This window comes from Quercus lobata, chromosome 2, assembly GCF_001633185.2.
Source record: "Quercus lobata isolate SW786 chromosome 2, ValleyOak3.0 Primary Assembly, whole genome shotgun sequence".
NCBI lineage: Eukaryota > Viridiplantae > Streptophyta > Magnoliopsida > Fagales > Fagaceae > Quercus > Quercus lobata.
The window spans coordinates 66,560,249-66,568,934 of NC_044905.1; the positions used below are offsets into that span (position 1 = coordinate 66,560,249).

The 8,686-nt window shown below is 34.0% G+C and overlaps 1 non-coding gene and 1 pseudogene across 1 annotated transcript; one reads left to right on the forward strand and one right to left on the reverse strand.

Moving 5' to 3' along the window:
* Positions 1-578: 578 nt before the first annotated feature.
* LOC115978508 lies at positions 579-687 on the reverse strand. The gene has a single exon (XR_004088777.1). It is a non-coding gene; the product is annotated as a small nucleolar RNA R71 (small nucleolar RNA).
* A 361-nt stretch (positions 688-1,048) lies between these two features.
* Positions 1,049-5,531, forward strand: LOC115968709 (annotated as a pseudogene).
* Positions 5,532-8,686: the final 3,155 nt, after the last annotated feature.

The window sequence follows — 8,686 nt, forward strand, 5'->3', positions numbered from 1 at the left end:
TTTCACAACAAGTTTTTGGCACCGTTGCCAGGGACTTGGTTAGGAAAATAAATTAGGTCTTCATTGAATTTTTCCTTCTACTAGTTGAAGTTAATTTTTTTTTTTTGAAAAAAAAAAAAAAATTCTTTGTGCTTGGTGTTTGAGAACTTGGACACGTGATAAAGAAAATCATCTTGTTAGTTTTGATTATTCATCCACAATAGGAGAAACAGGAGATGATTCAAAAACTCTTAGGGAGTTGTTCTCACCCATAACCACCAACCCTCCATCTTGCATGGTATTGCCTGCAACCACTGCTGCACATTTTAAGTTGAAGCCATAGATAATCCACATTCTTCCTACTTTTCATGGATTGGATAGAGAAGATCCTTATATGCATGTGAAGGAATTTCTTGAGATTTGTGCTACTTGTAAGTTCCAGAATTTCACTGATGACTCTGTTCGCTTGCATTTATTCCCTTTTTCCTTGAAGGATAAGGCAAAAGCATGGCTTAATTATTTATAACCTGGATCTATCACTTCATGGGAACTGTTGGTCACAAAATTCCTCGCTAAATTTTTCCCAATGGCCAAGACCAATGCTTTGAGGAGAGAAATTGCAGATTTTTATCAGGATGAACAAGAGAAATTTCATGAGAGTTGGGAGAGATTTAAGGACTTGATCTTAAAGTGTCCTCATCATGGTTTCGAAACATGGAGACCAGTACAATATTTTTATAATGGTTTGACTCAGACAAATCGTAACATGATTGAGTCTATGAATGGTGGTGGATTTTTGAGTCTTATAGATGATGAGGCATACAAATTTCTTGAGAATTTTTTTGAAAGTTTACAACAATGGGATTTTTCCAACTGTAAAGAGAGATCTGCCCCTGCAATTAAGAAATGAGGATTGTACGAAGTCAGTGAAGATTTAGACATAAAAGCAAGGTTGGACAATCTCACTCGTAAGGTTAAGGCTTTAGCTTTAGGTAGAGAGATGAATTATGTCAATCAAGTTCAAAGTGAAACATGCTCTATTTGTGCAAGTCCTATGCATATAACACAAATGTGTCCTTCTGCAGCTGGGTACCCTGATTTTTATACTGAGCAAGCAAATGCACTGAATAATTATGAAAAATCATTTGCTAGTCCATTTTCAGAGACATACAATCCAAATTGGAGGAACCATCCTAATTTCTCATGGAGGCAAAATCAGCCTCCCACAAATGTAGGTGGACAACAAGTGCATCAACAAAGTCAATTTCGTCCACCTACTCAAGCATTTCCTCCCATCCCTAAATCAACTCCTCAATTTATGGCACCACCAAGACAACAATCATCTTTGGAGGAGTCTCTCAAAACTTTCATGCAATCAACTAGCCAAGCCATTCAAGAGATGAAAAAATCCACCCATTTGAATACAAAAGCTATTTCAAAGTTGGAAAATCAAGTTGGCCAGTTAGCAACCCAAGTTGGAGAGAGGGAAAAAGGAAAGTTTCCTAGTCAACCTATACCTAACCCAAAAGGACAGTATGCCATTAATGGTTCTTCTAGTTCTACTTATGGACAAGAACATATTGAGTCTATTACTACCCTTGGGTCTGTTAAGCAAGTTGATAATCAAGTGAAAATGCCAGAAGTGGAGGATGATGAAAATATTATGTTAAAGGAAAAAGGAACTCATAGTTCACATGATGATCATAGAGAAAAGAAGGACAACCCACCCTCCATTCCAATTCAGGATCTTAGTTCTCCCCATGATAAAAGGTTTGTTCCTAAAGCTCCATTTCCTCAAAGGTTAATCAGTCCTCAGAAAAGCGCACAATTTGGAGACATTTTAGAGGTTTTTAAGCAAGTGCAAATTAATATTCCATTTCTTGATGCAATTCAGCAAGTTCCTGCTTATGCCAAGTTTCTAAAAGATCTTGTGACAATGAAGAGAAAGACAAATGTCCCAAAAAAGGCATTTTTGACAGAGCAAGTTAGTTCAATCATTCAGAATAAAATATCCAGTGAAATGTAAGGACCCTGGATCTCCTACAATTTCATGCAAGGTTGGGGATCGTCTCATTGAGAAAGCTTTGCTAGATTTGGGGGCAAGTGTGAACTTATTGCCATTTTCTGTATACTTACAGCTAAGTTTGGGGGAGTTAAAACCAATAACCATGACACTTCAATTAGCTGATAGGTCTGTGAAAATCCCTAGAGGTATTGTTGAGGATGTGTTGATTAAGGTGGATGCATTCTATTTTCTTGTTGATTTTGTTGTGTTAGACACTGAACCTGCTCTAAATACCAGTACACAAATCCATGTCATTTTGGGTCGCCCTTTCTTAGCCACATCCAATGCTTTGATCAATTGTTGGAGTGGTGTAATGAAGATTTCTTTTGGAAATATGACTGTTGAGCTTAATATCTTCCACATAAGTAAACAAGTGCTAGACAATGAGGATATCTGTGAGGTTGACATGATTGAGAGTCTAGTCCATGATACTTTCATACAATCGAGTTATGAGGATCCTCCAGAGGCTTGCTTAAATCTTTCTGGTTGCAATTTTGATATTGAACACTCAATTGAAAAGGTCAATGCATTGTTAGATTTTGTTCCTCTCTTAAGTACTGATAGTTAGCAACCAAAAGTGATCCCTCTTCCGCTTTCTTCATCCCTACCCCCATCTGCTATGGAACCACCAAAGTTGGAGTTGAAACCATTACCTGACACACTTAAGTATGCCTTTTTAAGTTCTTCTGAGACCTTACCAGTCATTGTAGCTTCAAATTTGGATGACCTTAGGGAACGCCAATTGATGAGTGTACTTCAAGAGCATAAGGAAGCTATAGGTTGGTCAATTGCTGATATCAAAGGTATTAGTCCATCTGTGGTTATGCATAGAATTCACTTGGAAGAGAATGCTAAAACTTCACGTGAACCGCAGAGATGTCTAAACCCTATTATGCAAGAGGTAGTGAGAGCTGAAGTTTTGAAGCTTTTGGATGTGGGTATTATTTACCCAATTTCTGATAGTAATTGGGTGAGTCTAGTTCAAGTGGTACCAAATAAATCTGGCATAACAGTTGTTAAGAATGAGGATGATTACTGTAAGTTGAATGCCATTACAAGAAAATATCATTTTCCTCTTCCATTTATAGACCAAATGTTGGAAAGGTTAGCTGGTGATGCTTGTTATTGTATTATTGATGGATATTCTGGATATAATCAAATTCCCATTGCACTAGAAGATCAAGAAAAGACTACCTTCACATGCCCCTTTGGGACATTTACCTACCGTCGCATGCCATTTAGTTTATGTAATGCTCCTGGTACATTTCAGAGGTGCATGATTAGTATTTTTTCTGATATGGTGGGACGATTTTTGGAGGTATTTATGGATGACTTTTTAGTATTTGGATCCACTTTTGAAGAATGTTTGCACCACCTATCCTTTGTGCTAGTGCGGTGTAAGGAGAAGAATCTTGTTCTTAATTGGGAGAAATGTCATTTTATGGTAAGAAAGGGAATTGTTCTTGGGCATGTCATATCAGAAAGTGGTATTGAGGTTGATAAGGCCAAAATAGATTTGATTTCTAATCTTCCACCTCCTCGATCTGTTAAGGAAATTAGATCATTTTTGGGTCATGTAGGATTCTATCGAAGGTTCATCAAGGATTTTAGTAAAATCTCAAGGCCATTATGCAACTTACTTGCCAAAGATGCTCCATTTGTGTTTGATGATGAGTGTCTCCATGCATTTAAGAGACTAAAAACTGAGTTGACTTCTACACCTATCATTCAACCACCTGATTGGAAAGTGCCTTTTGAGATTATGTGTGATGCCTCTGATTATGCAATTGGTGCTGTTTTAGGACAGCGGGTTGGAAAGGTTCCCCATGTAATTTATTACGCTAGTAAGACTCTAAATGATGCTTAAATGAACTACTCTACAACAGAAAAGGAGTTGTTAGCAATTGTTTTTGCCTTGGATAAATTTCGGTCCTATTTGTTGGGGTCTAAGGTCTTAATTTATTCGGATCATGCTGCATTGAAGTATCTTTTCTCCAAAAAAGATGCTAAAGCTCGACTTATCCAATGGATTTTATTGTTACAAGAATTTGATCTTGAGATTCGAGACAAGAAGGGAATCGAAAATGTAGTAGTTGACCATTTGTCTAGATTAATCGTTGAGCAAACTGATGACAGTTTACCTATTCTTGAATCTTTCCCTAATGAGCAGTTGTTGCATGTATCCCAGAGACCTTGGTATGCTGATATTGCAAACTATCTTGTCACTAATCAAATGCCTTCGCATTGGACTAAACAAGATAGGTCTAAATTTCTGGCTGAGGTTAAGTATTTCTTTTGGGATGATCCATACTTGTTTAAGTACTGTTCTGATCAAATAATTAGAAGATGCATATCTGAGAGTGACCAACAAAATATTATATCTTTCTGTCATGATCATGCTTGTGGAGGCCACTTTAGTTCCAGAAAGACTACTGCCAAGATTTTGCGATGTGGATTTTATTGGCCTTCCATTTTTTGTGATTCCTATGCATATTGTTCAGCCTGTGAGAGATGCCAAAAGTTGGGGAGTATTGGAAAAAGAAATATGATGCCATTGAACCCTATTTTGATTGTTGAGGTATTTGATGTTTGGGGTATTGATTTCATGGGTTCTTTTCCTAATTCTTTTGGTAACTTATACATCCTTGTTGTTGTTGATTATGTTTCTAAGTGGGTTGAGGCCATTGCATGTAGAACTAATGATCACAAGCTTGTAGTCAAGTTTTTGAGAGAGAATGTGTTTTCACGGTTTGGTACACCACATGCCATTATTAGTGATGGAGGAAAGCACTTTTGCAATAGAGTTTTTGAGCAACTAATGAAGAAATATGGCATCACTCATAAGGTTTCAACACCTTATCACCCATAGACAAGTGGTCAAGTCAAGATATCTAATAGGGAAATCAAGAGAATATTGGAGAAAACAGTTAACCCTACTCGAAAAGATTGGTCTTTAAGACTTAATGATGCATTATGGGCATACCGTACAACATTTAAGACTCCCATTGGAATGTCTCCCTATCGAATTGTGTATGGTAAGGCTTGTCACCTCCCTGTTGAGTTAGTGCATAGAGCTTATTGGGCTATTGAGCGGTTGAATTTTGATCTTGACAAAGCTAGTGCTGAAAGGAAACTCCAAATCAATGAGTTGGAGGAAATTCGCAATGATGCATACAATTGTGTCAAATCATATAAGGATCGAATGAAAAGGGTTCATGATAAAAACATCTTGAGAAAATCATTTGAACCTGGTCAGAAAGTTCTTCTTTATAATTCTCGTTTGCATCTCTTCCCAGGTAAGTTACGATCTTGATGGACTGGTCCATTCATAATTCGTACTGTTTATCCCTATGGTGCTATTGAGATTGAGAATCCTAAAAATGGTGATATGTTTAAAGTTAATGGCCAACATTTGAAACCATTTTTAGAAATTGAGCCTCCAGAAGTTGAAGAAGTCCTCTTGGATGATCCTGTTTATCAAGATTGATCCCAATTGTGTTTATCAGGATTGATCCCAGTTGTGTTTATCAGGTTTGCAATTTTTTTCTTTCTTTCTTTTTCTCTTGTTTTTTTTCCTACTTCTAGATTAGACTTTGTGTTTATTTTCTTGTTTAGTTTTATTTGCTTTTGTTCTAGTTGATATTTGACAGAAATTAAAATTTATAACAATCAGCTTGATCAAGGTACATCTCCTCCTTCTCCTTACCTTACCTTGTTTCTACTTGGTTCTCATGTTGCATATTAATGTTTTGCTCTCTTTTCTTTCAAGAAATATATTTGAGATATCATTTTTAACATTGAGGACAATGTTTGGTTTAGGTTTGGGGGGGATGTATATAGATTTCTACCTTTTCATTTTGTTTTGTTTAGTTATGTTAAAAAAAAAAAAAAAAAAAAAAATCTTTTGCCTAGCTTGAGGTTTATGTTTTAGGTTCGTTATACTACTATTACTTAAAGAATTTCATTGCTTTCATGCTCAATTCATTGCACATGCATGTAGCCACTCAGACAAATAAAAATGATTAGAAAATCTTGATGATAACAATGTGGAGACTATAACCCCTGTGAGTTTTGAGCTAAACATTATTTTTGGAAGGTTATATATATATTTTTTTCTAATCTTAAAGTTCATTTGGAAGTGTGTAACATATTTCCCTTTTTGTAGTCTCATTGTTCTTTCTTTTGGCCAAGGAAAAAAAATATTTTATGCCACACTTGAATCTTTTGAAGTCATTGATGTTGAATGAACTATACTAGTCTTTGAGAGATCAGATTAGGCCATTTTTGTCTACTTTGAGCCATATATGTGTTTTTCTTTTTCTTTCTTGATACATTATCGCTAGTCACCTTGTTGAGCCTTTTAATTAACCTTTCTTTCTTAAAGCCCTTATCCATAGTGTTTCAAGATGGAATTTGATCAGTTTGTTTCAATGTGGTAGTTTGTGCGAGAATTCAAAGAAGAAGAAAAAAAAAATTCAAAGGAAAAAAAAGAAAAGAAAAGAAGGAAAAGTGTCAAAAAGAAGAAAATTAAAAGGGTTCTCAAGTGAAACGTAAGGAAGGAGTACTGCTTTGAAGAAGAAGAGTTGAAAAAAGAAAAATGTTGAATGAAAATTCCAAAAAGAGTTGACATTCCAACAAATCTTGAAAACACTTCTTATTATTTACCTTCACCCATTTTTATTTCATTCCCTTTATTGTTACCCTACATTACGTCCTAATAAAGTCGTTATTTGATCTTGAAGATTGTGTAGTTCAGATATTGATATGACTGAATAAAAAGTGTGGTATAAATTCTTTTTGGCATCCTTTCATGAGACTATTTGTTCTTTCTTGATTAAGCGTTTTTCATGGGATTTATATGTGAGATGTTTGATTTTGCTTACATTATTCCGCTCACATATATTGTTGAGAGTGTTACACCCCATTTCAGAGTGATTTCATTTGTTGAGTGATAACACCAGAAAGATTTGAGTTGAAGCATACTTTCAAATAGAGATTCGAGTCAAGTTTATTCTAAAACTAAGAGTATGTTTGGGTTGGCTACTACTTTTCATTCACATTGAGTTTTGATGGCATGAGAAATTTCTTTAGCATTTGTAGTGTTTTTGAACTTGAACTAATCCTCTTTGCAAAAGGCAATTGATAAAAAAAAAATAATAATAAAATAAAAAATTGATTTTCTTTGTTTTGTTTATTTTTTTAGTATTCACTCCCAGAATTTTGTGGGTAATAGTTAGGATTTCATTTTTTTCATTTTAATTATTTGGTTTGTTTTGCTTGAGGACTAGCAAAATGTAGGTTTGGGGGTATTTGATGCGCATGAAATTTATATAATAAGTACCCTCATATTTGCATATTTTTCCTCATTTTTTATGATTAATTTGTGACTAATTATAATCTATCTTTGTTTTATAGGTTATAAAGAGTTGTGAAAGTTAAACATGGTAGGACTAAGCTGCAAAGATTCGTGTTGCCCATGGTAGCAGAGACAGGGAGGACGAGTGTGAGTGATTTTCAAAAGAAAATAATAAAAAGTTATTACAAAAGAATGTGATAATTGACATAATTGGTTCAAGTGGACAAGTTGATTTATAATATGATGTTGAGACTGTTCTTTCCGCGTGAATAATGATGGTGATAACTGATAATTGAGTCTGGTGCGCGGAAAATTATTGTGAAGTCCAAAAAAAAAAAAAAAAAAAAAATCCTTAGAAAAATTGAGTAGACATAGTTTTATTAGTTTTTATCTACACTTATTATTAATATTACTTTTTTTTATCTGTCATTGATAATCTACCAATTTTTTTCCTATAAATTTCTCTTAGTAACATATAGAGAATAAAGAATGAACAAAATCATATCAATCGTTACATGTGAAATCCCATGCAAGTTGAAATTGACCAAAACACACCAAAATAAACTGGAATTAAGAGGATTCATGGTTAATAGATGCCCTTAGACCATTTGTGAATAAACTATTTTAGAAAAAATTTTATACCACTTTCTTGAAAAATATAGAAAATTATTAAAAAGAATTAGTTTTTTTTTTTCTTATACAAATTTTTTAAAAACATTTTTTAAACATTGACCTTTAGGATATTTATTAACTTTTTCTTATATAAAAATAAATAAATAAATAAATAAAAGAAAGAAAGAAAGGGGCAACCGTGGTGGAGAAAACAAAGATTAATAAAAAGAATAAGAAAAATAAGAGGAGTGGGGCAGGGAAGACTTGCGAAGTCTTGTGGAAGAAACCAGAATGATTGGAAAATTGATAATACACTCCAAATGTTTATGTTTTTAGTTTCTTTTTATGGTCAAAAAAAAAAAAAAAAAAAAAAAAAAAAAGCTACAAAGATAAGATCATAAACGAACAAAGGAATACACGAACACAAAAAAGAAATGTGATCTTCGATCTGCAGAAAAGTCTCACTGCTTAACATGTGTTCCACGCCCTCGAGGAAATTGCACTGGATAATGAAGTCCTTAGAGTCAAACAAATTGTCTTGTGGTAGATTTTTGATATGATAGATATTTTATGCAATAATAATTCTATCTAGTCACAACAATTTTTTATAATTTTTTTCATAATTATGACATGGTATATTAAGATATATATATATATATATATATATATTTTAA